This window comes from Periplaneta americana, chromosome 3, assembly GCF_040183065.1.
Source record: "Periplaneta americana isolate PAMFEO1 chromosome 3, P.americana_PAMFEO1_priV1, whole genome shotgun sequence".
Lineage (NCBI taxonomy): Eukaryota > Metazoa > Arthropoda > Insecta > Blattodea > Blattidae > Periplaneta > Periplaneta americana.
In genome coordinates this window covers 129,621,129-129,635,989 of record NC_091119.1, presented here as the reverse complement: position 1 = coordinate 129,635,989, position 14,861 = coordinate 129,621,129, and positions in this window count along the sequence as shown.

Below are 14,861 nucleotides of genomic sequence, written 5' to 3'. Positions count from 1 at the left end.
ACTCTAAACTAAAGAAACCAGATTCCATAGAGCATGACTAGTCAAAGGTGAGTTCAATTGATTGTAGCAGAATTTTCCTGCAGAACTAGTGCTACTGAGGAAGTAAGATAAAATCATCTTTTAGTTATGCAGTCGTACATTAATTATAACCAACACTCTAATATGAAATGACTTTATGTCGAGATTAAGAATAAAACTCAAGAAAGATGCAAGTTGTTCTGTGCAGATACTATGATATGCATTGTTTTTGTTTTGTATCAATTAGAAGGCACTATCTTTATCTCTCTTTTTGGGTTAACAGTAAATCTAAACAATTATTACATAATAATGCTATATTAAGACTGAAATTTCACCTGACTTTTCTTTTCAGTACCGTAATTTCTTTTCTATTCGTATTAATTCCGTTAAATCAGTTTAATTAATTCCTGGTAGAAATTATATGTTTCTGATGTAGGATATTTCTATCTTAAACTTAGATCTGGTATCACATTACTTTGTACTTGGCATGGCACCTTTCATTTGGGAAATTTTCTTTACATTTCTAACAATACATTTTTAGACATTAGTCTTCTTTTATTGTTTGAATAAATATTGTAGATAAACTTTGTCTTTCAAAATGTTTCGTGATACCTATAAAAATGTGAACATTATGGCGTACACTGTGAAAGTTATTACTAACAAGGGATTGCTTTATCTTCACGTTAAATTTCCTACATAAAGCAACAATTTTCCACATAACAAAAGTTGGTATATATATATATATATATATATATATATATATATATATATATATATTTGCTTAGGGTATATATATATATATATATATATACACTAAGCAAATACAGTATAAAGTTTCTAAATACCGTCATATTTTACAGTGGTAGTGTCAGTACTATTTGAAGAAACTACTGACATAAAGGGTTATTCAAAAGTCATCTTTGTTTAGAAGTAAGTTTACAGAAAAATAGTGGAACAACTGGAGAATGCAGTAGAGCATAGCAGTGCCAACTACGCTCATTGCTAATGATTAGGCTGTACCGAATCATGTGAAATGAAAAAAAAATTATTTTGGTCCAGGCAAATAACTCGTCAACATGATAGAACATTATATGTGGCTCTTGGCTTATAGTCGCGAGTATGAGTTATTAGCTGCTGTTTTCAGAAGATTATGTTTATTAAGTACAAACTTATGAAACTCCATAAATACCATCTTGTAGTTCAGTCTAACAAGAAGTTCACTTTCCAAAGTGTGAACTTGCTGTTTGCTATATCTTTGCCTCATTTGACGTAAGATTTTTCATTACTGTAGTGTTACTAATTATTGTTATAACAAATTTGGAGCAATGTTATGAGAAAATAATACCGGTATTACTAATTTATGTCGGCCATTAAAGCTTAATGAGCTTTTCTACAACTATCCTGTTAACAGCAAATACAACGAAGTATCGTTAGACTTCTTTTGAACTGTTATCAAAAATGACAACTTGTCTAGTAAAAGTGACAGCAATGGTAGAAGAGAGACTAACTCTGTAATGATAAAGAGTTTCTAGGAAATAAGATTCTTATTTCAAGATGTACCAGTAATTAAAATACAACAATTGATATTACGGTATATAATTAGAAATCAACCAAGATTCCACTTAGCAATGAATGAAACCAGTGGTCGAATTGGAAATCAATTGCCAGTATGCACAAACTTCTCTTGTGATGTTATTTCGGATATTTCTTAAATAAGACATCACACACTACTGCAGGAATGTAGGTACAGAGTATGACGACACTATTGGTTAGTTTAATTGATTGTGTGATCAGCTTCACTAAATAACAGTCAATTTTAAATTTTTACTGCCAGTATGCTTTTTGGCATCTTATTGTACTTCTGGTATGCCATACCAGCTCATACCAGCCCAATTCGACCACTGAATGAAACAGAATTATCAGGATTATAGACAACTTTTTCCTTCATATCTATCTCAAATGACAATGATCTGATCTCTGATAGCTTGAATTTTGTCATTTGCTGGCTAAGCGAGAGTTTATCATAAGTTATTTTTTATTTCAATACAGTAAGTATTAATGCATAAAATCAGGGCTTTGCAGTTCCAATGAAGCACTGTCAGGACACAGGACAATTTCGATGAAATCAGGATAGCCCTAACCAAGGTGCGAATTAAGATTTCTGATGAAGTGGGGATAGAATCCTAGATAGAGAATACCATACATAAAATTATTATTATTATCCTCATTCGATATGGCTCAATGGTAGGTCGCACTGAGTTACTTGTCTTGCATCTTGATCATAATAATAATTATATCTATGAGATAAGATATGTAATTCCTAAGTTATTGATTATTGTCAGCTTGCCGGTGATAATAATACATCAATATTATTTTCTTTGCTTTATTTATACTTTATAAAGTACATATACTCGTATTAAAACAATTATATTTTGTAAGAGGGTATAGGAGTTATCCCTGGCAGGGATGTTAATATGAATTTATGAGAGGAGGATAACTTTCCAACAGGGGGAAATCCCCCCATCCCCCCCCCCCCATTAATTCGCACTTTGGCCCTGACAAAATAGGGATGAATGTAATCTTATCTAAAAATAATGTTTTTCAGTTTCATATTGCTTAGCCCATATCACATACAGTAACAATCTTGAACTATTTTTTTATTGACCGTATTTTATAATTACGAAATTAAGAAACTTCAACTTTTGAGTGACATAGATTTCTGACTTTATTAAAATTATTGCCACATCTAAGCAGCTTCAAGTCTTTGTTCTTTCTCTTGTGAGTGCAACAGTTGATGGATGCTGCTTCGCAACATGAGTTCCATAACTATTCTTTCTTAGTAGACATTACACATAAAACAATTAAGAAATTGCCTAGTTTTTATACTCCCGTTTCAAATTTCCATTAGTTTTATTAAATTTCACTTACTTACGTAAATTGTAGCTATATGAGGTTATGAGACACAAGGTTTCATTTGATGTTATCCACTAGTAACCTACAGTTTAGCTATCTATAGTTTTATGGCAGGTATGTAGAATACTAAGTAAAGCGAATTTACACTATATTAATACCTTACAGCATTATTAAACACTATTTGAAATACAAATTTATATGATCTAAACTCTGTTGTATAAAAACTATTAGCCTAAATATTTTTATATCCTCCTATAAGGATATAACATTTCACAATTGTCTCAGTGATTTCTGTTCATAAAAGTGTTTCTTTTTTCTATGCAGGAATGTTTGTGTATATAGAAAGTTTTAAATACTAGAGATATATTTTAACATCTATGAATAATTAACAACCATTATTAGACTTGAGAAAGTAGAAGAACTGGCGTATTAAATATAAAATAATAAGTTGCAATAAGTGCAAGTGAATTTGTTGCAGGTGTTAACTTGTCCTGGACTTACATTCACGTGTTATTTTAATGATGAAAGTTTAATTTTGGTTTCTTTCTGTGTAACTTTTTAAGTTACAACATTCAAAATGGCTTTCACCAACCTTACCTGATCATAGAAACGGGGATACATACCAGTAATGTGTATTTTACCTTTCATACCTTCATCTTTATAATTTTTTTAATATATATTTTTATTTTACAGTAATAAATGAAAATTTAAAATACATTTTTTTATCTTACCATTATGCACTATTTTAAAGCTTTAAAAATTATATTTTTAGTTACATCTCTTTCAAATGTTATACAACTTATTATTTTCAGTAATGTAATATTTTCTAATAACTTGTGTTGGGCAAGTCCGTGGTCTAGGCAATACAGGGGTTTTCTCTGAGTACTCAGGTTCCCCTGTGACACCCCAACAATTCTCCGCCATCATCATCATCATCATCATCATCATCATCATCATCATCATCAATTACAAGTGTAATGTAGATCCACTGCTTGTGCACTCTGGGTAGTCTCTGACGAACTAGTGATGTACGTTTCTCAGCGCTAGTGACATCTGTGAACCATGTTCGTGGAGTCAGGGTGAATAATGCCAAGTTAAGAGTCCAGCCATTGCAGATATATATATATATATATATATAGTGATAAATTTTGGTATAAACTAATAGTCTTCCTTTCTCTTATTACAAATTTCTATCATTACAGCCTATTCTTGATTCTAAATTAGAATAATGATTATTTCAAACTGACAAAAAAGGTAGAACAGTTTATTCTCGAGCAAAAAATTTAAACAGCTCATATGAACAAAATCATACAGTAGCCTACCGTAACTCATGTCATACGAAAGTTTTAGAGCAATGGGACTTGAAAATTATTGCATTCATATCAGATTTAATAACAATGGAATGTTTATCCAGGATTAGTGGTGTAAGATTAAATAAAAAAGATGATTTTATTTATAATCATATTTCTCGGATCAACTGACTGAGCTGTGGCTTAATCAGTTAGATGATGGCTCCAGAGCCTCTTTGTCCACCACATATTTCACTGGCACTCCATTCTGTCATGTAATTTATGGTAAATCTCTGCCTCATCCCACTATTACCAATTCCATCTATGCTAATACCCTAGCAGTTGATACATCAGTAAATAACCAATTTAAATTCAAAATAATTATTTTTCGTATCATAAGGAATAAGAGAGTTAAAAGTGTAAATACTATTAATGAAAAAGATGACTGCAGTGAACTTTTTTAACCTTAAGAGAAGACGTGGTCAACAGTTCTTTTAATGCATCAGTTTAAATTTTATAGATGCCACCAAATAATCTGTTACTGAGATTAAAAATGTTTATTGTCAGTATTCTCTAATTCTTATATGTCTCTGTGGCGCAGTTTTTTTTTTATCATACATCATCATACAAATATTGATGTTGATGGGAGGTATTTTGAAAATTCTTGACATATACATATTATATTGAATTTGTTTAACTTTAAATATTATTTAATTCAAATGGGAATACGTACACGTTTTTAAGGTCCTTTTTATATTGGTTGACTACTGATTCTTTAATTCTGTCTAGTAAACAGAACTCTCTTCCATGGTGTATGTATGAAACACGTAAACAAAACACATGTGTCAGGTGTTAAATGTGATTTATTTATTAAACATGTAGCATACAAGCCATAAGACAGTGGTCCCCAAACTTCTCTGCAAATTCTGTGGTTTTAAGAGATTCCCAGCAGGTTCACAAATAATATTCTGAGCCACCGGCGTGGCTCAGTCAGTTAAGGCGCTTGCCTGCCGGTCTGAAGTTGTGCTCGGGCGCAGGTTCGATCCCCGCTTGGGCAGATTACCTGGTTGGGTTTTTTCCGAGGTTTTCCCCAACCTTAAGGTAAATGCCAGGTAATCTATGGCGAATCCTCGGCCTCGTCTCGCCAAATACCATCTCACCATCACCAATCTCATTGACGCTAAATAACCTCGTAGTTGATACAGCATCGTTAAATAACCAACAAAAAAAATAATAATAATATTCTGTAATAAGAAATCTCAGTTTTATGGAGAGCTTCATAAAAGCAATTTTATTCATTTCTATTAGTTAATGATTCCATCACTTCCCATTACAACAAAATCAATGTGATCTGAAATAAAAGAGTTTGGGAAACACTGTCATAAAGGGAAGTCATTATTGTTATATTTATGTATTAACTGTTGTTATTATTATCATTATTATTATTGTGTTCACTGCATACATACTTTTAATGCGACCAACACACAGTATTATAAAAGCAAACAGAAAATTTAAGCTTGAACATCTTTACAATTACAAATTCATTTTTATTTTGTAAGAGGTATGTAGAAATTTGGGATTCTTACAGGGAAGAATGGTCCATTGTTGAAATTTCGTTAGTGCTTAAGATATAGTGTTACATATGTTTAGGGATGTGCCTAATTTCACAACAGGAGATCTGATTTGTTAGTAAAAGTTGTAAACTGACTTCAAGTTAGTTACATAAACATACATATAAGTTTATTTTTGGCTTGTTCAGAATTATGCATTGTGTATTATTATATTGTGGTCTGACTTGTATTAACATTGAAATGAGCATTGATACATTTTATTTTTTAATTTGTTACCATTTTATTAATTTTCAGTGTCAGTATAGTTAAGATTATTGGTCATTGAGTTGTTTTTATTCTCACAATCACTCTTCGTCATTGTTGTTGTTATTGTTGTTATTATTATTATTATTATTATTATTATTATTATTATTATTATATCGTCATCATCATCATCATAAGATTGAATTGTCTAGTCACTATTAATTTAGCAAATATAATTTTTTTTATGTTAACTCAGTTTGCATGTGTTCTGAATGAATGACTCAGTTTTTTTGTAACAATTAAAGTGAAAATTGTTTTCATAAAATTAGCTCAGTTATTAATCTGTTGTTCCTGATCCAAGTCCAGATTCTCTGGTTTTACATACCTCTGAACTCTAGTCATTTGTGTGATAGTAAGGACTAATCGGAGAAACTGCTGTGGAAGACTAAAACTGTATTTGGAATTCAGTAATTTTATAGACATGGTTGCCATTTAATTTTTTATCCACAAGTGTTGATTGTCATATATATCTAATGCATTCCATTTCTCATATTTGAGCATTTTCTTATTTTTATTTCCTGAATGTTTTGAACTGTATAACATGTCAAAAGACTATATCACTGTTGGAATTCAATGCACCAATTATTAATGGCTCTAAATAAATGTCATATAAAAATTATGTAGCTGTCTCAGTTTGATAGTACCTGTCTGTTAAATGTTGGCACTTGTGAAAATGGAAAAATAAAGAATGGATCCAGAGTGCTGTGGGATATACCCATCAGACTTTATGAACAGAGTATATGTTTTCATTGACTACCATTTCTTACGTTCTTATCTTTTCATGGTGGTTAGTAGGGATGGGCAAACTACAGTCCGACCAATGAAATGAAACTGGCCAGCTTGTTATTGTTTTTTTATTGAGAATATCAGATTTTCAGTTCAGAAATCTAGTCAGTGATCATTGTATGTCATATCTCTTGCTTTGAATAATAAATAGCCTTTGTTATCTCTCACATATTACCATCTTACGTAAGCACCAGCACTCGAGAAGATATTGGTATCTGATATTACAGATATCAACAGGTTAAGTAATCAGTTATGTTTACTTTTATAATATGACACATACCTCTAGACATAATTAATGGCTGTACACTGGAAAGTTTGCCCACTCCTTCCAGCTTTGGTAGATATTAACACATTATACCATTCAAATTTTGAGCATATGTGTCCCTATATACATACCTAAGGCTCAAGATTTAATACACACACTCACACAAGATGCTCAAAGTACCCATATCATCCATGTTTCTAGAAAAATACATGACACTGGGTGTTTGCGAAAATAGTTTCGATAATAATAATCCGTGGCGCTACAGCCCGTGAAGGGCCTAGACTGACCAGCTGGCTGCTGGTCTCACGCCCACATGCCGAAGCAGAGGTGGACGATCATCCAACCAGAATGGAGGTATCATGTGGTTAGCACGATGATCCCCCCAGCCGTTATAGCTGGTATTCGCAACCGGATTTCGCTACCTATCATAGCTCCCCAAGTGCATCACGATGCTAGGTGGGCACCGGTCCCATACGCTGGCCGAAATTTTATGAGAAAATTTCTTCCCCCATGAGGACTCGAACCAGCGCGCATTCTGTAACGTGAGTCCTAGGCGAGATGCCTTAGACTGCGACGCCATGGCACGGGACAAATAGTTTCGATACCAAAACCTATATAAAGAAGTGATTGGTAGTACTTCCATTTTCCAGGACAAACCAGAAACAGGGGTAACCGGGTTCAACATTGAATTTTCAAATGATAATATAGGTCGTGTAAGGTATCTTTGGAAAGTACTTTTTTCTTTAACAAACAACTTCTATTAAAACTTTTTTTTCTAACTTTCTTTCACTCTTATTCACCATCAAAGAAAGCAGAAAAATAAATTATACTGAATAACAGTGAAACTTTTTTTGCATGAAATAAGGTGCCTCTATGCAGATTTTATCCCTGAATACAATTCGTTTTTCTCTGGTACCGTCAGTTTTTTTTTTTAATGAAGTCTGATTTGGTTTTTTGCATTGACTATATAGTAACTGCTAATATTTCTCTGGTACGAAATGATACAATAATGAAAAACTCATAGTGGTAATTTAATTTATTTGATTAATTTACTGCTTTAGTTAACAAGGACTCTGTGTGATGATAATTTTGCTCTACATAACTTTATTTCCTTTCCTTTTAAAGCCTCTTCAAATTCAGTAAAGATAACTCTTTCAAAGGGGCTAGTATGTTTTCTTTTCCAAACCCTCGCATTTATATTATAATACGAAATTTTCTAGTGTTCATGCAATTTATGTACTGGTATCAGCACTTCTTATTTTGCTTATTGGACTTGTTAACAGACTCAATTACTTTTAAGTTTTACTACCTACTGTAAAGAATTGTGTAGTTGATATACAGTAGTCATTTAGCTTTCTGTGTAGTGTAGTATTTGTATTTATTTATTTCCTGCATAATCTATTACAGATTATAGGTTCGTCATTAGATACACAAGCACACACACACAACAAAATAAGATTTCTAATATGAATTTACTTTTAATTTTAACATGCTTAAGTTCTTCAAGAAATAGTAAAACTACCAAAAGATACAACAAATTACATAGACTAAATAAAAACAAGATACATAATGATATTACATGAAAAAAAAGGTAACATCTGAGATGATTTCTTAGAAAAGTGATTGATCCTTTAAGAGCCAAGACACTTTATCTTAGTTATTCTGTACATTTGTTATTAATATTATTAGGGTAAAGAATTATGTGCAACAGTGATGGAGGTAGGTATTCTATTTTATGGCTTTAATGTTAAAAATCAGTAATTTTGAAAGGCATGGGCTGAAGAAAAATAGTTTTACTCTGGTTTTGAAACATTCATAATTTAAATGTTGAATATCTCCAAGTATCTTGTTATATACGTACTGTATGGGAAATACTGTTAAGACTTTTGGTAATAGTATGACAGTTTATATGCAAGTTGTTGGCAGCTCTAGTATTATGGTCATGAATTTCAGAGTTACTTTTAAAATAGTTAAGATTTTTTGAATGAAGCAAAAATGTTTCTAGAATGTAGATGCAGGGGAGTGGTAAAATATTTAATTCTGAAAAATTTATGTATATGTTTGTGTTTGTATTGAAGTATTAAAGTACTAGAACACAGAGTTAAATATGTCGCGTAAGTGTAGGTATTGGTGTTCACTCGCAAACAAGTTGTAATGTGGTAGTGGGTGATTGTGCCTGAATAACAAGATGGGTCAGGATAATGTCACACCATAACTTTTAGCGTTATTTTTAATGTTCACATCGGCCTGGGTGGCACAGTAGGTAGAGTGCTGGCCTTCTGTTTCCGAGGTTGTGGGTTCGATCCCAGCTCAGATCAGTGGCATTTAAGTGTGCTTAATTATTGAATTTGCAATTGTCAACAGTTAGGAACACCTATTACAGAAAGTTCTCTTCTCACACTTTTCAAACTTTCCTCTCATGTCAAAAACATATTATTTGAAAAAAGTGAGTGGAATAAAAATAGGGGTTTAGTACTTTTTCAATTAGACAAACACAATGTGACAAATTCTCATACATTTATTTTGTCATAAAAATATGACTTCTCTCTCCACATTTTCACTACTTCAATTAAATATTTTAAAATAGTAGTCCATTCATTTTGAAGAACTATATAGTTTACATTAGCATACAAAATTTCAGTCCTTTATATTTAGTAGTGTCTGAATAGATAGTTCCTGAATTTAGAGCAATATTTTTTTTAATGCTCTTTCTTTCTGCCATTCCTGTATTAAAACAATGAAAGATAATTTGTTTCTATGGCCAGTTCACAACTCACTAACATTTATTTATCACAAGCTGCATAGGACATTAGTATATGTTTGATAGAAACAGAGGAAAAAAAAAATATTTATATACAATGAACCCCTGATAATACACGTCTGTTTGTTGTGCTATTCCACATTATACGCTCTTTTCGTCTGGTCCCTTGACATCCCTATATAAAACCATGTAAAATCCACCGCTTAATATGCTCATCATCCCATTTAATATGCTCTTTCATCTGCTGAAAATTCTAAAATATCGTACTTTACTTCTACATTTACTGCTAGTGCCCGCATATTCAAGGATTTTTAGGAGTCTTTGGTTAATACAAAAGAATGTAATGCGACCCTTCAGTACCTGCAAGACTACTGTACTCAGAGCCTGTCCTTCTTGCTCGCAGTTTTAAATTGCATTGTCAGTGAAGACTTGACCAGTGCATCATGTACAAGTGTGTAGTGACTCGTTAGAGCCAACATGAATAAAGGAGTGAAATGGAAAGCTTTATCGATATCGGAGAAATTACAGATTCTCTGTAAACGTGATGAAAGCACCATTATGAATCATAAACAGTTGGCAGAATCATCAGGAATCCCTTCTTCAATGCTTAGAACAATAATGAAAAATCGTGAACCTTTTATTCTTCATAATTACAGTATGTAATCCTTCAATTTCTTCAACAAATGTTTATGCTGATTCATACCTTTGTGTTAAAATTTTAAAAATCCAAAAATGATCTACTCTCGCTAATACGCGGTCCCGTTTAATATGCTATTTTTATGCAGTCCCATGAAGAGCATCTTACCGAGGTTTCACTGTATTCATATTTATGTGCTAAAATACTGTTACCAGCTCTAAAACACAATTTAATTAAATTTTAATGTTCACAATTTCACTGTAATTTTATATTGTATTCCTTTATTGATCCTGACAATTTCTGGCATGTGTGTGGTGAATATAGTCTGCAGTTAAATTTAATAGAGAATAACGCTACTAGACTTATATTTTGGTTGTGAACTAGGTGATCAAAATAGGTTGGTTCCTCCTGTGTGTTGTGGTAATTGTGCTAGCCGTCTAAGGGGGTGGTTAAAGAACAAGCAGAAAGTTTCTATGCCTTTCGGAATCCCTATGTTGTGGAGAGAACCAACAAACCATATTGATGACCGTTATTCTTATATGACTAAAATATAGGGACTTAAGGGAAAATATATAGAGAAAATTCAATACCCAAATATTCCATTAGCCATTAGACGTGTTAGTCACAATGATGAGATACCGATTTCTATTTCTCCTGACTCTTTGATATTAGAAGATGAGCCTGAAAGAAAAATTCCCATTAAGCTCTGGTTCACTATTTGAAGGTACAGATCCGAATGCGTGTCATCTTGTAGCTAAGGTACGGTACAGTTAAATGATCTGGTTCAGGATTTAAATTTTTCAAAAGCACAAGCAGAACTTTTAGGTTCTAGGCTAAAAATGGAATTTCTTAAACAGAGATACAAATATATCTGTATTTCGAAAACGAGAAGAGCAGTTGTTCAACACTTTAAAATGAAAGATTCCCTGTGTTACTGTTGTTATAGGCCTATTGATGGTTTAATGAATACTCTTGGTAAAAGTTACAACGTAGATGAATAGAGACTCTTTCTAGACACATCAAAGTTAAATCTGAAAGCTGTGCTGTTACATAATGGAAACACATAACCATCTGTACCCATTGGTTATGCAGTACAAATGAAAGAGTTATAATATGGAATTACACATACAAAAAGTGCAGTATGGCAAGTATAACTTGTCTATCTGTGGGGATTTTTAAAATTGTTGGAATACCAGTAGGACTTCAAAGTAGGTACATAAGGTACTTAATAATAGTCTTCTTTTTTGTGTGCATGCGATAGCCGTGCTAAAACCAAATATTATGACACTAATATTGTGTCTGGTGTAAAGGATATCACATCTAAACCACTGGTTGATAGATATAAAATAGTTTTGCCACCACTTCATATAAAATTAGGTCTAATAAAGAATTTTGTCAAGGCGTTGGATAAACCTAGAGAGGCTTTCAAAAAGGTATTTAAAGAAAAATTTCCAAGAATCAGTGATATTAAGTTGAAGGAAGCATTTTTATTGGGCTACAGATAAGAGAACTGATGAAAAATCAACTGTTTGATGGTAAATGGAATTATGTCGAACTAGAGGCATGGTTATCATTCAAGAGTGTTTGTGAACAACTCCTAGGTAATATTAGAACAGAAAACTATAAACAATTAGTTGAAAAATTACTAGAAGCCTATCGAAATCTTGATTGCAATTGAGGATCTTTTTGCAAAACTTGCTAACTGCAAAATTTGCAAAATTGAGATTTTGATGGATTCGTTAACATGATGTTCAAAGCGTCTTAGTAAAATTGGGTTATTTCTCTTCATTGTAGTGTCAAAGTGTGATCGTTTTTTCAAAACTTGCTTTCTGCTATAAGTGAGAGATACAGCAAAACTTGCTTACTATAGTGTTTTGTCTCTCCTGTAAAATTTAGTTTTTTCAGTTAGCAAGTTTTGCAAAAATGGCCCTCAATTTGTCTCTCAAAGCTATTTTCTACATTCGCATTTAGACTTTCTCCCTCCAAAACTTGGACAAGTCAGTGATGAACACGGAGAAAGATTTCATAAAGATATTTGCAGAGAAGGTATCAAGGGAAGTGGAAACACAGTATGCTCGCAGATTACTGCTGGAACCTTATAAGAGAAACCTCAGGAAAAAAAAAAAAAAAAAGAGGAGCAAACGGCAACAGAAGTTTAACTGACTAACAATGAATGAGCTGGAAATATTTTCAGGTATGTTAAATATTTAATTTAGCAGATTTAGATAATGTTATTGTGATGAATGTACTACAGTATTATGGTAACTTTATTTTATTTATTATTCTCAAGAAAGATAAAAATGTGATTTATTAAAAAAATTAATTATAAACTAAGGGCATATTTGAACTCACTACATCAAAATACATAGGCTAATAAATGACATATCTTGTGCAAAAAGTTTTTGAACGTCAGTTTTGTTGTTCAATGTTATTGTAATATTGCGAACACTCATTTTCATTGTCTAAACCTCTCTTCGTACAGACTATCACAGAGTAACTTGAATATCATGGAATTACCAGACTTCTATTACCCAATTTGTTTGTTTAATATCTCCGAGCAAAAAGTAGTTATTTCAATTTTAATTTTATAATTTATTGCCTAGACATTCCTCTCCTGCAAGAAACAGTTTCCCCAACATCCAAACCTAAATTTACAGCAGGAGCAACCAAAAATGCTTAATATCGCGGATTTGATCTGAGTGAAGGGGGAGAGCAATGGTGAATAGTTTAATGGTTGAGTTGCTTGGACTTTTTCCATTGCTAATTTTCAAAAATTGTAGCACAATGTTTCGAAGAGTGGATCTCTCTTCGTCGTCAGTTGAAAACCTACTGTGGGGATCATTGCAAACAGCTAGCCTGTCTGATCAGTTTTGAGGTTTTTTCCAAGGTTTTCCCTCAACCCATTCAGAGCAAATGCTGAGTAACTTTCGGTGCCGGTCCCTGGATTCATTTTGCCGTCATTATCACCATCTTCATCTATTCTGTCTACTTGTATACTCATATGTCATTCTATCATATGGGCCTAACAGAATCCTACCTAATGGGTGCCACAAGCTGAGAACAGGATTTTCCAACACACCAGTAATCACCAAAAAGTAGGCAGAGGCACAAAAGGCTACCAGTCAATATGCGTGGTATTAGTTAAAAACATTAGCAACAAGTAATATATTTATATTCCTTTTAGTACATTGGTTTGAATATTTGAGTCTTTCTGAGAAAATACGCTTTCAAAATTTTACTTGGCATATTATCATAGTAGTAGTAATATATCAAGAAGAATTTTTTGTTTTGAGATGTTTATCATTGTATGCTGTACTTTGTTGTCTAAGGTATCTATCATGCCTTGGACTGTTGGTATGGAATGAACACTGGTTCTAGTCCTCATGGGGAAAGAAACTTTCTCACGAAATCAAAACCACTCAGCATCAATATGAATTTGGGGATCATCAAGCTGACTACATGTTGCCCCATACTAATTGGTTGTTCGTTCACTTTTAAATTAAAAACATGGAAAGGAGTTTTTGGTAAGGCTGTTATGAAATAACACTAGAAAAAATAAAGAATTGAACAGTTAGAGAATAAATGGTATAGACGCTTTTAAATTATTGATAAAGTGCAATAGAAACAAAAAAGGTAAGATGGTATAGACATATGCAATGGATGGTGTTAAAATTGCTGGGTAAAGAAAATGATGAAATGGTGTTCTACACAAAAAGAAGGAGAGCACCAAGACAAACTTGGTTGGTTGGCATCGCATGATAACAGCCATGAATGATAACAAATGTTCATTATGGACATTAGCAGGACCATCAATTTCAGAAACTAAAATGCGAAAAATGACTTAATAAATTTGTATATAATAATAATAATCATCATCATCCACCGCTGTGGAGTAACAGCATGCCTGACTGTGAAACAAGCGGGCCCAAGTTCAAAACGTTGGGACAAGTTATAACTGGTTGAGGTTTTTCCCTCAACCCATTGTGAGCAAATACTTGGTAAACTTCGGCTCTGGACCCTGGACTCATTTCGCCGGCATTATCACATTCATCTCATTCAGACGCTATATAGTTAACCATAGCAGTTGATAAAGCGTTGTAAAATAAACAATTGAAATAATAACGTATGTCAAATAACCAGTTGCAGCATTGTACATCTGCATCATTATTATTATTATTATTATTATTATTATTATTATTATTATGTAATATAAAATTTCTAAGAAACAGATTATAATCTTCGTGTTCTATTCTCTTTGCCATAGTTGTTGATAGTTTATTGTTTTCTTTTGTGATTTTGTGAGCCTCTAGTGGTAAAG